The following is a 19,957-nucleotide window of genomic DNA, read 5'->3' as shown; positions in this document are numbered from 1 at the left end:
AACTGAAATGTGTTACCTAGTGAGAGATTTTTTTTTTTAATGTAGAAGAGCCAGAAGCTGGTAACTGACACCTGTAATCCTAAGTACTCAGGAGGCTGAGATATGAGGATCATAGTCAAAGGCCAACCCTGGCAGGAAAATCTGTGAGACTTTTATCTCCAATTAACCAAATCCTGAAGTAGGAGCTTGGATCAAGTCATAGAGTGCTAATCTTGAGCATAAAAAAAGCTCAGGGACAGCGCCCAGGCCTGAGTTCAAGCCCTGGGACTGGTACAAAAAAAGAAGTAGAGGCAAAATTAACCTACATCAAAATCTGAAATTTTCTTTTCTTACTGGATGGGAGGAATTGTGTGTGCAGACAGTCTTGGGTTAATGAAAGTACAAAAGATTTTATCTGTAACTTCTTTATCTTGGGAAGAGATGGCTCTCCTGGAGTCTAAATGCATAAGAAAAAGACCCAGAGGTATTTATCTGAAATGGGGGATTTTTTTTTGCAGAATGACAATCTATTCCAAATAGGACCTTGCAGGCCCTGAGGGGTGAACACTCTTCCCAAAGCATCTTGCAGACAGAGGGCTTGGTACAGGGGGAATAGAGCTCAATTTCTAATATGATTTGGCTTGAAGATAATTAGAAGGCTTAGCTCAGTTCCTAAAATCCTTTCAGAATTCACATGAATTTGCTGGAGTGCTAATGGACTTTACCTCATCATAAATTCCAGCTGGAACTTGCTTAGTTTGAGTTATTTCTGTATTCACCAAAGATAAATTAATGCATCATCTTACTGTTTAGTTTTCTTCTTTCCTCAGAAATCAAGACAGAAGGTCTGTCGTTGATTTTAGTTAGTTATACTGGGGTCTGGTCCCATAGAATTCACTGGGAAGCAGAAAGAGTATTACTGGGAAGAAGGTTTGAAAATAGCATGAGAGAACCATTATTAGAAACTCATTCAAATATAGATGGATTATTATTTTTTCATAGAAAGGTGAATGGTAAATAATGGAGTCAAACTTCCTCCGTTCTTTACCCTATGAAATATGAAATGTGGATATGATTTTTAATGGAAGAAACTTTTTCTTTATTGGACTGCCCCGCTCTGTACTTTATATGTTGAACAACAGATAGATCTGAAATTGCTAAATTTGTTGAGTCTTCTTTCTTCTCCTTTCCTTTTTCTTTTCTTTTTCTCTTGCCAGATTCCTTCATTTTGCAATATCCAGTAGTAGCAAAATATGTAACCCTGCTGGGTTCCCTCAGCTTAACTTGAAGTTTTCTTCTAATTAAAGAAGTAATGTGTGGAAGTAAGATAAAAAAGCCCGCAAACCCACATTTTCGGCAATACTGGGGTTGAAACTCAAGGCCTGTGTTCTCTTGAGTTCTATAGATATAGAGGAATAATTGTGTACATGTAACAGGTTCTCGGGGGTTCTCACCAATTTTCAATGTGTAAAGGGGTGTTTAGGGCCAAAGAACTTTCAGAAGCTAAAACTCATCATTTGATCTAGAAGTTAGAAATGGTCCCAGATGTACGAATGGATTGTTAGAAATGCACATATAATGAGTTATTAATAAATAAAACACAGCAGTTTACAGTTGGCAATACTACTTTCTCCCTTTCTGAAGGCCTGGAATCCACAGTTGTTCGCATTACGTGATAGTGGTCTTTCCTGATGCTTCTCCAATTCTCTCCTGGCCTCAGTTCTTAACTGAGGTATGCTAAGGACCACAACAGGGTCAGTTCATCCTTCATAAGATAGCAGGGTAGAGAAGTAACACTTCACTCTGAAAATGAGAATCAAGAGAAATGAGAAGAGTAGACTTTTATTTTGGGCTCAATTATCTCTTGAGAGCCATAAGTGCCTCCTTCGAGGAGAAATCTGGAGGGTTCCACTACAGCAATTGGCCCTTCCACCTGCTCCACCACATGGACTATATATAAGCTCTTCTTTTGCTATCTTGATACCAGTCAGCATGCCTGGCAGACTCGTGGAGATCCTCATTCTTCTGAGGAATCCATTTCTTCTCGCTCATTCCATGATTTCTATTCTTTTAAACTATTTGGTTGGGAATTGTTTATAACCCTTTTATTCTTGACTTTTCCTGCTAGGTAGATAATTTTACTCTCCTATGTTCTAGGTTTTTATTTCATTTTATTTATTCTGACTAGTGACTTAGGATGATTTGTAAGTATGGAAAAGAGTGAAAAGGTAGAAAGGGATAAAAAAAACTCTCTTGCTCTTTTTACAATTTTGTTTTTTAATTTTGCTGGTCCTGGAGCTAGGACACTGTCCTGAGGTTTGTTTTTTTTTACTCAAAGCTAGCACTCTACCACTTTGGGCCACAGTACCACTTCCAGCTTTGTGGTGAGTAATTGGAAATAAGAGCCTCACAGACTTTCCTGCTAAGCTGATTTTGAGCCATGATCCTCAGATCTCAGTCTCCCCAGTAGCTAGTATTCTAGGCCTGAGCCAGTGGTGCCTGCCCTTGCCTTGTTTTAATCAGGGTATGTACTCAGATCTAAAAGTACAGAGATAGGCATGGATTTTAAAGAAGGAAAAGGGAAAGTCATGGGAACTATGTTGATCAGGGAAGACATGGTTGAGTCTACTGTTCCTCTTGATTATCCAGTAAAATTTGAATTGCAAGCTCAGAAAGAGAATCATTGTATTTAAAATGTATCATAAAATTGGAAAGCCGACGGAAACCATTCTGAGGGGTGTGAGCGGATCTCTCAATAACAATACTTTCTCCTTACAGAACTCCCCAAGAGTAGGAGATTTACAGTGATTAAGGATGGAGAAAATAATTCCAATATAGATGGCAAGGAGGCAGTAAAAAGGAAATTTTAAAAAGGAAGCAAAGAGCAGACATTTGAAAACTGCAAGTCGTTATAGAAAACTTTAAAAATTACAGAAATAAAAAAAACCTAAGCACATATTCCTTGAGAAGAGACTAGAAAGGAATATGGAATAAAATGAGAATTGTTAAAGTATTTTGGTGTGGCTATGGCTTATTCTTTTCTTCCTTTATCATTTGCATTGATTTTTCTTTTGTAAAATTGTCTTTTAAAAAGCATTTAGAAACCCAGTTTGTGGACATCAAAAATTAAATAAAAGATTAATTTGCCAGTCTCTAACATCAGATCTTAAAAATGTTAAAAGTAGCTAGCAGTTCAATAAACAATCAGTTTGTAAATTAAAGTGTCAGTACAGGCGGTGATTAGCCATTTGAGGTCACTTTTCATGGACTTTGGAATTAGATATCTTTCAGTAGGTTTACTTTTCTTTCATTCTAAACAAAAGAAGATGTCATTTTGTGTTCTCTAGTGGGAAAAGATCTCTCCTAACAACTGACCAATCCAACCAAACTGCCTCTCCTCCCTTGCTTGGAAAGAGCCACAGCTGTTCTTATACTTAGACCAAGTCAAACCAAAGCAACTTATCTCAACAAGTCATTTGCCAAAGACCACAGTTCTAACAAATATAAAGGGTTTCCAATAACCTCTTCTTACTTACAGAACATTGGGTTCTGTTAACTTGTTATTTCAAGGGGAAAATAAGTCATCCATGCAAGACACATATAATGCGCATTGGTAAGAAAATGCAATGTTTTCAATTGGGAAAGCAGATAAAATAATACATGTATAGATCTGAGCAGTTATAGAAGAACAAAGATGGCAATCCTTGAAATGAATTCCCCATCAGAGATGCTTGTACATAACAGATTCTCAAAACAAATATGAGTAAGGGGGGGGAGAGAGAGACAGAGAGAGAGCGAGAAAGAGAAAGAGAGAGAGAGAGAAGAAGGAGAGAGAGAGAGAGATTCCTTGATTATTCTTTTGAGATTCAGGAAAACATTGACTTGTTGAGAGATTTTCCAAAGATGAATAGTCAGATTGGATCAGAATGCAGTATGAATGAAGAGTATTCATGAATTCTCATGGTCTCCATGTATTTATTGCACTGATCCGTATTTTATAGCAGAGCTGGAAAATCATTTTTATTTCTGCCAAGGGCTATTTGATATTTATAACAGCAATTATAAGCCATACAAAATTGTCATTTTAAAAATTAGTCTACATGCTTGATACCTTTGGCTTATGCCTGCAAGGTTACTAACTCTAGAGACAGATTTGAGAAATGTGCTTTGTCACCAGGCTGGGCAGAAAATTGGAGAGACTTTTTTCTTCAATTACAAGTGGAAATATGGCTCAAGTGGTAGAGCACCAATCATAAGTGAAGAAATGAGATCAATGCTTTGAATTCAAGTCCCTGTACCAGCATACACACAAAAAATTAGCTGGCTATATTTGGTCCATCAATTAATTAATTATTCAATATTAATTTGGTTTAATTATTAATCAATTTTAGCCAGTAATATGACTATATTGATAATATTGTTATTCACAGCTGCTTTTCCCGTCTAGAACGTAGTCAAATCTTTGCCTTGGTGAGTTTTGAAAATAACTGCTTTCAGCTATAAGTTGTTTCAAACACAGATACGTATTTCAAAGTGTACCTCCTCAAAGTGCAAAAATTATCATTGTCTATGTATTGTTTATAGGACCTAAGAGTGGGAGGTCATTTTACCTAGCTTGCAGCTCATTATTACTTATATTGGAATGCTTTGCTGTTAAAGGATATCAAATACATCAGCTGGTCCCAATGTTTTACTTTGTTTACTTTGAATCTTCCATTAAATGTCTCAGTTAGTTTTGCACATTTGTCACCACATTCAAGTGTCACAGAAAGTTTTCGTTTTCCCAGTGTGGAGTAATAAACCTTGATTCTCACTTTGCACAGTATAGTTTAGCTTCCGATGTTTCACACTTTGAGAAGATGACTAGGGCTCTGTGGTCATATGGTGGTTCTATCCACCATGAAGGCCAGATTATACAACCATGTGCTATTGAATTCGCTGTCAGGTTTTCCCCTTCATCTCCATCATTTCTTGATACAATTCCACAGTTTTCTAAATCTCATGAACATGTCTCCCTGTGTCAAACATGGTGATTCATAGTGATAGATCAGATCTCCATACTCCAAGTCAAGATCACTCAGTAACTCTAAACTAGTGACTGTTAAAACTTCTGCTTTTAATAAAGTCCATGCATAACACTACTCTGGTGTCACATTTTTTAGCCACAATACCTGTGCACAGATACTTCCCTGATAGATGATTCAGTGTCCTATGATTAACTCACCAGGGTCAAGACTGATAGGACTTAGTTCTTTCTTGGCAAATGCAAGCCAACAATGGTGGAGCTCCTTCTGTAATGGGACAGTGATGCCTGGAAATGTTAGTTCAAGCTACTTCCATCGGTCAAGCAAGTCCACACCTCTTTCCTATACTGCCATTTCCGGCTTCCAGCCACAATAGTTCTGTTGATGTGTCACAATGGGCAGTTAACTCAGGGACAACAATGGCTGGTTGGAGTGTACTTGTTATGTTTTTTTTTTTTTTTTTTTGTCTCATTATAGCCAGAGGAAAAAAAGTTGAAAATCTCATGAGAATCCTTTAATGTTTTCTCAATTTCTTTTTCTAAATCACAATCTAATCTGAGTCCCTGAGACAAACAAATTTTATTTTGCCTGGTGCTAGCCGCTTTGCAGGTCACCTCATACTCGTTCACAAACATGGAACCAATGTGGTCAACGTTGTCTCTGTCACAGGAGGCATAGTGAACGGGACTTACGATTCCCAGACCTACTGAAGAGCATTGATTTTAGCCATGTTTATTTGGCCTCCCGATCCATTGATTTCAGCATGTTTAGAGCTGTGTTGATGCTCTAGATTGGGTTTTCCAATGTCACAGATTTACCTTTGATTTCAATAAAAACAATAAGAGCTTGTCAATTTCCGTTGAATAGTTTGACACTGCACATGAACTCTTCTTTGTTGTTACTATGTGGTAAGGTGTCACCCCACTTAAATTTTAATAACTTTCCAGTGCATATGTCATCAGAAACATGATTGTTTTTCTTTGATTGTTAGCCTCCTAATCAGCCATCTGCCTTTGTACCATATTCAGTTTGTGTCAACTCTTGATGTCTTTTCTGGCTCTTGTGGTTTTCTTAATAATCTTCTCAGAATCTGTTTTGGTGAAGAGGGTTGATTATGGACATGTGGATTAAGGTTGGAGTTATTGTCCCTGTTGACAAAGAAGTTGACAACCCCGTTTTCAATCAATGGAGACAAAGCCATCAGAACCACCAGGAATCATCTCATTGCCTTTTCTCTCATCATCACTACATTTGGTTCGCCGTACTTTCACCAGTGTACTGATGCTTTTACACAATGTACGCTCCCGGCCTGCCCAATGCTGACTATTCTCTGAGTCGCTGAAATAGTCAGATAGACCTTGGGAAATCAGTAGGAAGGATGCATGTTTGTCAGGGCATGCATTTCCATGTGTTCTGTGTATCCCTTCATGAACATTCTTTGCTTGTCCCTCAAAACTTGTTATATGAAGATTCATTAATACAAGTTTATGATGGTGTGTGAAAAGTATCTAGACTTATTACACTTAGAGTCCATCCTGTGGCTGGCTTGTCAAGGGCAGACCCAATGCTTTCAGAAGCCAGACTCAGCTCTGGGCTGGACATTTCCCAGCCCAAAGAGGTGTAGAATGTAAAGATTCCTACCTCTCATGGAATAATGGTTTGAATCATTATTTGAATCATTAGGGTTTGCTTCTTAATTCGTCTTCTGGTTACATTAATAGTTTAAAAAAGATAATGGCATATTTTTATTTTTAAATTTAGAACATACATATCCCACAATATAAGCTATACATGAACTCAGACTTATTAAGTCTTTTTATAGACCTGTACATTCTGCAAAGTGATTATCACCTTCACAAAATTAAATTGTTCAGCTAAATCAAAGTCATCCAATCTTCAATTGTTTATATAGTCACCTGCTTAGATGCTAAATACATTTATGAAGGGTTTAAAATACCATCTGACATCATAACGTTTTGCTTAAAGGGAGCATATGCCCAGAATTAGCACTTTCTATTTATGATCTCATTTCTACTTTAATCATTTATTAATATAAATTGTTTTGTTTCTGTTTTGATGTAACTGCCTTGTTTCTGTTAGAAATTCTTAATATATGAATCAAAATTTCCAATCATTTGTGACTGTATAACAAAGCATTTTATTAAACATTGACTAGCAAAACATGATTACTTGAATTCAATTATGTCGCTCCTTAATTAAAGTCCATTAAGAATTTCTACTTGATTGAGTTACAAATATCATTTTAAAACAATGGCAGTAATTGCCATTCATGAATATAGTAGGGTTAAGGTGCATTGATAAAATTGCAAAAAAATAATAAGGATTTGTATATTGAGATAAATCTAGGACAATATAAACTTCCTAACTTCTGTCTTTAGGTCCAAAGATCATTGAAAACTCTTACCAAAAGTTGTGGGCAGGCTAATTAGTTATGAGAGGCAATCTTGTTGCCCTCAAAACCTTTATTCCTAATAGGATAAGGTTGCAAGGATTAGAAAGCTTATTGTAATGTTTACTATGATAGAGAAAAATTGGAACTAGAATAAATGTCTCAATAAAATGTAAACAGTGAACAAGTTTAAAAACAAAAGGAGGTCAGTCTGTCTATATTAACATCAGTAAGAAGGTTAAGAAAAGTTATAATACGAATAGTTCAATATCGGTGTTAGGTAAAAATATGTGAAGTAACAGTAAATATTTATAGGGCATTTTTGCACATACAAATGTATAGAAAATGTCAAAAGAGACTCATATCAAAATGATAACTTTTGGAGGGAAAGCAGAAAAATACATCCGGCAGTGGGAAATGGAATACCTCTGCTTAGAATATATATATATCTCAAGACTCAAACTCAGCATTGGACTCTTGTATTTGTTCATTGGTTGGTTCTCTATGACCTAAGCCATGACTCCAACCTCTGGAACATTTTATTAACTTATAAAAGCTGTATTCTTAAAGAAGTTTCTGATCTCAAACTATTTGAATAGTGCAGATGAATCTCACTGTTTCTACCTTGATGTGTAAAGAACTTGAAACCCATCATTTCTCTTATCACAATGAGAAAATTAGGAAAACATTAAAACCAAAAACCCCTTAGAGAGCTAAATTTCACAGTAAATGAAGGCCACCGAGTAAATTACAACCCTGAAAAGTGAAGGGATTGGTCTAGGTAGAGGTTTCAGTTCACCTGGAACTGGATTCTATGCGTGGCAGGGTATTGAAGCCCAAACTGAGAAATTCCCAAGGGCTGAGTATTCACTGCCTTTAGAGTTCAATAACACAGAAGCTCAATCGGTACTTTCCCTGTCATGAGTTAGGCTGGCAACTATTCTTCTCAGTACCAATGATGAGGCTCAGTAACACCTCCTTCATGTGCCATGGTGAACATAACCACATCATCCAGTGAAAAAGTCATTTTAAATAAACCCAGAACATTTTGTTCTTCATAGCAAAAGCTTTCTTTGCAGAGGAAGAGTTTACCTTCTTTGAGTAGGTATATATCTTTACTATAGTATTAATGTCTGACTTAAGAGGAAGGGAAAAAATACGGTTAAAAATACTGTCCTGCAACCTTCCTTATCTCTTCTCACTAATTTTAATTTGAAGTCTATTTTATCTGATATTAGGATTGCAACTCCCCCTGTGTATGGGGGCCGTTTGCTTGGCAGATTTTGTTTTTCACTTTCAAAATATGTTTGTTTTTATGGGCAAGGTGTGGTTCCTGAAGGCAGCAGATAAAAGGATCTTGCCTTTTAATCCAACTAGACAGTCTATGTTGCTTAATTAGAGAGTTAAGTCCCTTAATGTTGAGAGTTAGGACTGAGAGGAGTTTGGTAGTTCTACCCATGTTATCCACTTTCTTGGGGGCTGCAACATCTGGGTTCTTCCTATGGTTCTTGGATTCCCAGATGCCCCTCAGTAGATGATGGATCAAGAAAATGTGGTATATATACACAATGGAATTCTATGCCTCCATCAGAAAGAATGACATTGCCCCATTTGTTAGGAAATGGAAAAACTTAGAAAAAATTATATTAAGTGAAGTAAGCCAGGCCCAAAGAAACATAAGTCCCATGTTTTCCCTTATTTGCAATAACTAGTATATGTCTGAGACAAGCAGAAATGGTCAGATAAGTTGATGTTAGGCAAAATGAACCCCAAGATAAGGACTGAAATGGTTTTTCTTTCTTGCTATTGTTTCTAACATATTTATAAGATGATTTCGTTGTTGCTTTGTATGTTAAACCCCCATGGTATAACCCCTGTTTTCACTGTATTTGATGTTGGTATAATTTGTGGAGGGAAAGGGAAAAAAATTGTTTAAATATGGTTACAGGTAGACCCATCACAACAATGAGATGTACAAGATGTTATGTCAAAAAACGAACTTTACAACTTTGGCAGGGGGAGGAGGGGCCCTGGGGGAGGGGAGAAGATGGGAAGGGATGGGAAGGGGAAACAAAGGAGGAGGCAACAATGCTTGATAAGAAATGTACTCTTTACCTTGCTCACGTAATTATAAACCCTCTGTACGGTATTTTCACAGTAAAATTTTTTTTAAATGTTAAAAAATATTGTCCTGCAGAGTAGTGCAGTAACAATGACATACAAAACTGTAATTATAAAACTACAGAACATATAGACAACTGAACACCTTTGCATCTAGAGAGATCTGCTATAAAATCAGTAGATTATAACTAATAGTGATACAAATGACAGGATGATTTAAGTAGTTTCTAGGGAAACCACAAAACCATATTAATATAAAAATGCTATAAGGAATTAATGCTACCTGTATCTATAGAAAATATTAAACACAGCCTACTTCCTTGCCCATAAATAGAAATTTTCAGAGTAAGGATTTTTTTTTTAATTTTAAGGAAAATTAAGACATGTTAAAATGAAAGAGTAAACCAGAAAAAGGAAAACAATGAAACAAAGTAGATTCTGACAAAACAAAGCAAGCAGGCATCAAAATCCAATTCCAATATGGTAGATATTTTGAAATGATCACAGGAGAAATTGAAAGTAATTAGATTAATGTCCTAGTGGTTTCAGTGGAAAACTAGACCATGTTCCAGGACTTAAGGGTAGGAGAGCAAGTTGAATCTTTACAAATATTAAGAGAAAAAGCTGCATCTCTGTACTTGTAATTCCAACGCTGGGGAAGATATAGCAAGGTCACATATAAGGAGTTCAAGGTCAGCCTTACCTACAGAGGGAAATGTCACAAAAGATGAATTCCTGAAGGCATTGCGTAGTGGGAGAAAAGTTGCCTGGTATACTCAGACCCTAGATTTGAATCCTAGAACCTCTACCTTAGTGACCAAAATAAAAACAGAGTAGTAGTATCTTAGTCTCTTGATAGGATTATAAAGAATATCTCTTGGTAGGATTATCAGTAGACTAGGGAAGTCTGGGCACAGGAACAATTAGCTGGACATATGTCTATAGGGACCTCTTATTTTGAAAAAATACATAGAAAAGACTTTTAAAATGAGGAGAGATACTCAGGAAATGTGGCATAGTAAAATCTATGTACATATAATGGCATCTTACCATTTTATTAAGCAATAGATTATTTGAATTTTAACAACTACTTGTAACTTATCAAACAAATAGAAAATCAGAATGTCTAGATCATCTATGCAGCATTGTCAATCAACAATGTAACCTATCTTTATGGAATATTCCCCAAAATAATAACTGAATACACATTTTCTTATGCTCATAGACAACATTCATTAAAGAAGGCAGAGACTCATAAAACACACTTCAACACTTTGTGTGTGTGTGTGTGTGTGTGTGTGTGTGTGTGTATCATAGTGCCTGAACTCTGGGCCTGGGCACTGTCCCTCAGCTCTTCAGCTCAAAGCTAGTGCTCTACCACTTGAGCCACAGCACCACTTCTGGCTTTTTCTGCTTATGTGCAACTGAGGAATTAAACCCTGGACCTCATGCATGCAAGGCCAGCACTCTACCCCTGAGCCACCTTCCCAGCCCCCACTTCAACACTTTTGAAGAAAAGAAATTAGATAAACAGTAGTTTTACCTTGGGAGTTTATGGGAAAGGAAGAGAAAACAAAATCAACCTTAAGTAAACAAGTCAATCAAGGCATATATTAATAAAACTGTGATCTGGAAATAATACAGAGAATTAGTAAAAATAAGGCTAATTCTCACAGTGATCAATAAGTTGATAAACTTTAATCAATATGCTTGTCCCAGAAACTAGCTATTAAATAATATATTATAAATATTACTGTGGCCTAGACACAGTGGCCCACACCTGAAAACCTAGCTGCTAAGGAGACTGAGCTCCAGAAGATCACAATTCGAGACAAGCCCAAAGCTCATGAAATCCTCATCCAATTAGATAATCATTTCACTGATGAAGAAATTTTCACTGTAATAGAATATATTGCATGCATCTATTAAAAGCTATAAAATACAATGTATATATATATATATGTATATAGATATATTCTTTATAAAGAAATTTGGAAATATTTGAATAATTGCCCGTTTTCAGAGGTAATGCATCTTAAGTGTCTTAAAAATAGTTCCTATTTTCTTTAAATGATGTCTGATTTTATCTTCAAACACTTATTTTACTTGGCATTTAATTTAATGAACTTCAGCACATCATTTTTTTGGTACAATGGTAGTTTTAAATGAACAGATTTATGAGCCAATAAATACTCAAAATTTCTTACATTCCAAATTTATTGTAACAGTTCATTATTTCAGGTGAGAAATATAATTCTCAATTTTTTTGAAAATTTCCTGTTATTGTTATGACCCAGTTAGAACTCCACGTGGAAGTACCAGCAGGATATCCCTCACTTGCCTGTGAATACTCGAAATAGTCTAACTTCTGAAAAATATCTCCAAAAATGCTAATTCTGAAAGTAACAAATATGCCAAAAAAAAGTCTGATGACAATTAGGAAGAGTAAGGAATGACATTTCTTTTCAATACACAGGGAAAGTAAATCAGTAAATTCACATAGACATTCAAGTGTTCAGAATGTTATGGAGAGAACACATGATTTTATGGAAAATAAAACAAGATATTTGAAATGAGCTCATGTCATTATGTTCCTTTTGGAAGAAAATGAGTTTCTCATATGATATTCTTTTTGCCCCAACATATCTATTTACTTTATACACTTGCACAATTCACTACTCTCTAGATATAGATACATTTTATATCTATCTGTCTATCTTATTTTCTTACTCTATACTACTTTTAGTTACTATTTTTCTATTATATTAGTTTTTACCCCCAGCTTTAAATAATTTTATATTTTTTGTTGTTGTTGTTACTGTTGTTTTTGTTGGTCATGGGGCTTGAACTCAGGGACTAGGTGCTGTCCCTGAGCTTTTCTGCTCAAGGCTAGCCCTCTACCACTTTGAATCACAGCATCATTTCCACAGCTCCACTTCCAGTTTTCTGGCAGTTAACTGGAGACAAAAGTCTCAAGGCCTTTCTTATCTGGGCTGGCTTGGAGTTGTGTATCTCTCTCAGAGCTCAGCCTCCTGAGTACTTAGGATTACAGGCGTGAGCCACCAGCACTGAGCAATTTTATGCTTTTCTTGTTTTGTTTTCTATTAATTAGAATCCCTAAATCCATTTGTTTTTATTTTATTACAGATTGAACATCTATTCCTTTTTAGCCATTTCATTTGATTCATTTATACTTCTAATTGATGTTTGTTGTCAGTTCTACCATTTTATTTTGTGGTTTTCAAACTATCTTTTCTTTCAACTTTTCTATGTTAGATTAATGAAAATATCCAGTCATCACTAGATTTTTGTTTTATGCTTATTTATGTTTTATTTCAAAGAAAGAACTTACGGATTCTATTTGTTCAGTCACATTAAAAATGTTCACATATGCTTTATTTATAACTGGTAGAGGGGTTGTAAAGCTCAGATTTCTTTAATTTCTTTAATTATCTCTTTCAAAAATTACTGGTTCTTTTTCAAGGATTTTTTTCTTTCATGCAAAATATGCTACATTAGAATTTTAAATACTTGAGTGTATTCATTTAATTCATTTCAGGAACTATACATTTTTTGTTTTTTTTACATATACTCAGGTTGTTATAAACTTTGGTTTTTTCCTTCTAGCTTCATTTTTGATATTTAAAAATCTTCAAACCATGCTCAACTATGCAAGTCAAAGGGAGTTGTGTTGTGATTTTCTGTCATCTTTCTGCGTTTACATAATGGGAGAATGTCATTGTTGTCCTGTTGTCTTACAGTAGCGGATGGACTCAACAGGGAGACTGTAACGAAGGCCTTTCCTCCTCGTTTTTGTATGTGAACAAACCCAAGGTGGATTTGTTCATTCATCAAAGGAAAGCACAGCATCACCATAGGACATGTCAGGCTGCTTTCTGAAGCTGCCCCCATTACGTGGAGAAGTGTTTATTCTGTATAATAGAAAACCTCTGGGAGATCTCAGAATTCAATAAATTAGTTTTTCATTGCTTGGCTTTATCAGCAGCCCCACCATGTTCCACGCCCCAATTTCATTTGTGAACTCTCACCCTTTGTTTCCTTAATCATCCTGCTACCTAGGTTGTTCTTGACCTCAAAATGGGCCTCTCTCTTTCTGACACATGTTAAAACATGGACCAAACTCACCACATTATGCTAAGTGGAAGGAGACAGAATCAATATAGATTTCATATTGTAAAATTCTTACTCATTTTAAGTGTACAGAAAGGACAAATCTACACAAATGTACATAAAGTGTACAAAATATTCTATCAGTCATTGCTTAGGGTTATGGTTGGGGATAGAAACTGATTGAAAAAAGTGTGAGACATCTAGTTAGGGTGAAGGAAATGTTCTAAAATGATTGTAATAATGACTGTAAATTTGAACAAATTCATTAGAAATACTGAATTATTTTAGTTATAGTGGATCAACTTCATAATATGTAAATTGTACCAGAAAAAGATGTTGAAATAAAGCATAGATAAGACTTTATGAGTTTTCTTCTTCCTCTGACCCAATATGCAGATGTAGAACCCAGAAAAATAGGGACACCAGTGTCAAAGGAAGGAATATGCCAAGAGCAGAGAGAGGAAATGACAGGCCAGCCCATCTGGTGTATCGTAGGCTACGAAACCACAGCACTGCTGTGTCCTGAGCGTGATGTGTCACCGTATGGATTATTGTGTGTGTGCTGGTCCTGGGCTTCCACGGGTGCTGTATCTGAACGCTCTTTCAGAGGGATAACATGCTACCACTTCAGCCACAGCTCTTCTGTCAGCTTTTTGGGGCCTTCCTGCTGGGTTTGCTTCACCTAGCATCCTCAAATCTCAGCCCCCTGATTAGCTAGGATTTCCAGTGTGAGTTGCTGTGCCTGGTGGAGATATATTAGACAAACAGAAAGACAGACAAATACATACATAGGTAGATAGGTAGGTAGATAGATAGATGATAGATAGATTTTTATATTTTTTTTATTGTAAAAATACTCTACAGAGCGGTTACAGTTACATGAACAAGGTAATGAGTACATTTCCTATCAAGCATTGTTACCTCCTCCTTTGATTTTTCCCTATCATCCCTTCTTTCCCTCCCACCTCCACAACTACACTCAATGCTGCCCCTCTCCCCGCCCCCCCCCCAGCCTAAACTGTAAAGTTCGTTTTTCAACATAGTGTCTTGTACAAAAACAGCTTGGTACTGGCACAAGAAGAGACCTTAGGACCAATGGAATAGAATTGAAAACCCAGAAATGAACCCACAGACCTATAACCACCTAATCTTCAATAAGGGAGCAAAAAAAATAAAATGGAAGAAAGCCTCTTCAGTAAATGGTGTTGACAAAATTGGTTAATCACCTGTAGAAAACTAAACCTAGATCCTTATATATCACCCTGCACCAGAATCAACTCCACATGGATCAAAGACCTCGAAGTCAAAGCAGACATTCTGGAAACATTACAGGAAGGAATAGGAGAAACTCTAGATCTTGGCACAGGCCAAAATTTTCTTTTTCTTTTTTCTTTTTTGGGTCTGGTCATGGGGCCTGAACTCTAGGCCTGGGCGCTGTCCCTTAGCTCTTCAGCTCAAGGCTAGCGCTCTACCACTTGAGCCACAGTCCCACTTCCAGCTTTTCTTTTTCTGCTTCTGTGGTGATGAGGAATTGAACCCAGGGTCTCATGCATGCAAGGCAAGCACTCTACCACTGAGCCACCTTCCCAGCTCCCAAAATTTTCTTAATAGAGACCCAGAAACACATTAAATCAAAGAAAGATTGGACAAATGAGATTTTTTTTAATTTAGTTTTAGGGCTTGTACTCAGGGCCTGGGTGCTGTCTTTGAATTTTGCTTAGGAATTTTGTTCTATTATCTTGAGTCACAGCACCACTTCTGATTTTCAGGTGGTTAATTGGACATAAGAGTCTCACAGACTTTCTTGCCCAGCTGGCTTTAAACTGAGATCCTCAGCTCTCCATCTGCTGAGTGGCTAATATTACAGGAGTGAGCCACCGGTGCTCTGCTTAGTGGATATATATTTTTCATGCAAAAAATACAAGATTTTTTCATTTTATTTAAAGTAGGTGGGAGAGAGATAGATATACATATAGATATGTACAGTTTCCTGAAAAAAATGAGTTGCATTCCATTTCTTGGATTTACCAAAGATTTCCAAAGATTTTTTACACACCAATGAAAGAAGTTTGGGGTTTTATCCTCTTTAGTAGATCATGAATGAAACCATTATAAATCATTGCATATAAATTTGTTTTCTGATTATAAGTTTTAAGTTTTCTTGGAGTAGGGCTCCTGGATTGTTGGTATGTATGTGGTAGAACTTGTGCAAAAGTATTAAATGTTTCTTTGAAGTGTTTGCTCATCTTCTCTTTTCTTAGGACAATATGAGTTCCCAGTTATAATTCATGCTTTGCAGAACTTAAAATCATTCTAATTGATTTGTATTGGCCTATCAATGGTCTTTTAAGTTCAGTTTTTTACTGTAAGTAATGTTGGCGATCCTTTAGCTACTATAAACAATACTAGGAGTAATATTCAAAGTATTTAACAACAGCCAGGATGGAATAACCCAGCAATCAATAAGAACAGCTGAGCAGTTAGAACATATCTTGGTGGTATAAAAGCAGTCTTGACTTAGAAAATGACAACAACATTTATAACTTGGGGGGATTTCAAGCATATTTCTGTGGTCTAGCCCAGAAGTAAACATAAAATGTTTCTGATACTTATTTTGGATTTTTTTTGTGGGTTGTCCATAGTTGGTGGAAGTGTATCTTACTCTGTGCCATATAAATATTATTCAAAATGTGAGTGTTCTTTTTTCTTGTCTATTTAAGACACATTTTCTTCTGGCCTGCTAACATGTGAGTAAATAGAAATTAAACATTTCAATGATATTTAATGTTGCTAAGATTTAATACAAATATTATGTGCCTACTAAAGTTTTAGGAAGCTATATAAGATTATTCTCTGAACTGACATAGATCTAACATAGATTTAGTTTAAAAAATGTTTAAAAGTTAAGTATATTAGGGCCCAGGGCCCCTGGAGAACATCTTGACCTGGAAGATATTGCTGGCGTGGCAAGTGGCAATCAGACCATGGAAGATGCCAAGACGGGTTCAGACATCCAAGATGGTTTCCATTCAGCCACAGCCTGGAGCCAGTGTATCACACATGTAATTCTAGCAACTCAGGAAGCTGAAACCTGAGGATCACAGTTCAAAGTCAGACTGGGCAGTAAAGTCTGTGAGACTCATCTTTATCTCCAGTAAACTACCCGCAAAGAAAAGCAAATGAACAAAAAAGCTAGAAATGGAGCTCTAGCTAAAAATGATAGAATACTAGCTGTGAGCAAAGCAAAGCTCAGGGACAGTGCCCAAGCCTGGAGTTCAAGCTCCAGGACCAACAGTGTCTCTGTCTCTGTCTCTGTCTCTCTGTCTCTCTCTCACACACACACACATACAATATCTGAGTCACAGAATGGAGTATCTGCCTTTCTTGCTTCTTACCTCATCATAATCTCAGTGGGGACTAAAGAGTGTGAAGGAGAAACAGACCGAACAGGGAACTACATTTTCAGGACTGCACAGTGATTCAGGGGTTTTCTTTGAGGTAGGTTATCCTATTCCTCATTTGCATAGAGGCTTGCCCAATGGCCAATCAGAACACATCAAGGTTATAAGTTCTCCCACAGTGGGACCAAGGCACTTCTGAATAAAGTGCTTCCTTCACCTTCTTCTTCCTGAACTTCAGACCTTGAATTCCTGAGAGAAGACCTCAAAGAAGCTATAGCCCTAAGGTGGGCAGTGGAGCTGCAACACAGCATGTATTGCCTGCCACAGGGTTGCAATTCTCAGTTCAATTCTCTGCAACAGAAATATTTATCAGCCAGGCACTGGTGGCTCACACCTGTAATCCTACCTACTCAGGAGCCTGAGATCTGAGCAGATTATGGTTCAAAGCCAGCCTGGGTAGGAAAGTCCATGAGACTCTTATCTCCAATAAACCACCAGAAAACCATAAGTGGTGCTGTGGCTCAAGTGGTAGAGTGCTAGCCTTGAGCTGAAGAGCTGAGGGACAGCACCCAGGCCCTGAGTTCAAGCCCCATGACCGACAAAAAAAAAGAAATATTTATCAATATGTCAACTGACAAAAGAACTGCATGGAAGACAGTCAAGATTCCACAAACATTTATTGCCACAGTGAGCTCCTACTTTTCGTTGTTGGACATTTAATAGGTTGTCATGGTTTTAATTTGCCTCTATATTACTATGAGGAGGGGGCCCATTCAATGTTTAGGGTTATTTGCTTTATCGTTTCTAAGAATGATCAATTCATATCCTTTTGTCTTTTCCTCTAATGTATTCCTAACAATTTTCTTGTGAGATCTTTAAACTCTTTGCATAAATTAGCTCATCTTGGGGCGATTTGTTTCTAGTTTCTCCGTTTTTCTTTTGGTTTCATTTGTTCTGCTCTTTCCATTAAGACTATTAACAATGTCAAGTGACCAAGTCTTTTATAATTTCTGGATTTTTATTACATTATAAAAGGTTTCCATATGACAAGATTCATTGTAGAAGTTTCTTTGACATTCTTTTAGTGCTATTGTGGTTTCCTGGCTGTTCAACTTTCACATTTAGATTCTGAATTCAGAATTGATCCTGATGTATGTATGACATCTATATTAAACATTATCTGAAGAGTTACTTTCAAGTACCATTAATTAAAAAGTCACTCCTCACTACATTAAAACATCATTTCCACAGTAAACATAGTGATCACAACAAGTATTTGTACATTGAACTCACGAATCTTTTCTATTTCTCTATTATACACCAATGTGCACAATTCAAATTTTATTTTTGCCTGTCAGAAAAATTCTAATATTCTCTCTTTCTTTATCACTCTAAATATTCTTTCAGAGATCTTATAATCAACATTTTCAGTAGAGCTACTATCAACTAAAGGTAAACTTGTTCCAGTGACTTGGGTGGATTTCCATGATATTATTTCAATGATATAGCTCATCAATAAACACAATATATTTCTGGCACCTAATTCAGAGTTTTTTTTGTGTGTGGGATGTTCATTGTTGGTGAAGTGATCAGCATGTCTTATTCTGTTGTCAAATAAAAAATTATTCAAAATGTGAATATTCTTCTTTCCTGTCTATTTAAGTTTTTCTATTTTCTATTGGCTTAGGAATTTGAGACTAAATAGAACTTAAACATTTCAATGGCATTCAATGATATTAAATGGGGAAATATTTAATACAAAGATTATGTGCCTACTAAAATTACAGGATCCTTTGCAAAATTATTCTCAGGAGTGCACAGATATAACCTACACTCTTCTAAAATAAGGACAGTGCTATGCTCCAGTTACTGGTTGGGTAATCTATGTGTTTCAGAGGGAAAATAACATAAAAACAACAAAATTTTCATCAAAAACAAAGACATTAGTACTAATGCTATCAAATGCTAAATTATTACAAATAAATTTACACTCAAAATGCGCTTCTGTTTCACACATGCTTTCAAATTAATTCTGCCCACATACTGAGTACAGAGGGTCAAAAATGTAACTTTGTAAGTGGTTGAAGAAAGGAGGACTAAATGTCATGTGACATACTATTATTTCAATAATCAATATATTATTCTATATTTTGCAAATATAATTTAATAATGGGAAATACAATGAAATCCCTCATTGTATAACTTAAATAATGAAACATCATCTAAACCAATGTGTATATATACATATATGTGAGCAGGCATATATTTGCATTTATTTTTGTGTGCACATATGCACACACATACATGTGTACAAATATACATGTATGTGATACACATACCCATATGTGAATATATATATTTATATATTTTAAAGACCTTATTCTACATAAATAAATTTGTAATTTTACAGCAATTTTACTGCTTTACAAGTTTATGTTTTCACTACTTAATCATATGTAAAGTATCTTCATTTCATCTTCAGGCTGCATGATGGAGCTTTACTCTGTAAAGGGTTATTTCTTGAAATATCACTGTAAGGAACTCTGTTGCAAACTGAGCAGCACCATTTGAAAAATGTACTAATGATATGCTATTCAAGCCCTGCTTTCACTCTATTTGATGCTGATATAATTTGTGGAGAGGAAGGGAAAAATCAAACTGTTTAAATAGGGTTATAGGTGAACCCTTTACAACAATGAGATGTACAAGATGTTATGTCGAAAAACGAACTTTACAACTTTGGCGGGGTAGGGGTGGGGTGGTGGTGGTAGGGGGTTGTGGGGGTGGAGAGGGGAAGGTATGGTATGGGGAAACAAAGGAGGAGGCAACAATGCTTGATAAGAAATGTACTCACTATCTTGCCCATGTAATTGTAACCCCTCTGTATGGTA

Source organism: Dipodomys spectabilis, unplaced genomic scaffold (assembly GCF_019054845.1).
Source record: "Dipodomys spectabilis isolate Male_0828 unplaced genomic scaffold, ASM1905484v1 ptg000241l, whole genome shotgun sequence".
Lineage (NCBI taxonomy): Eukaryota > Metazoa > Chordata > Mammalia > Rodentia > Heteromyidae > Dipodomys > Dipodomys spectabilis.
This window is presented reverse-complemented; position numbering follows the sequence as displayed.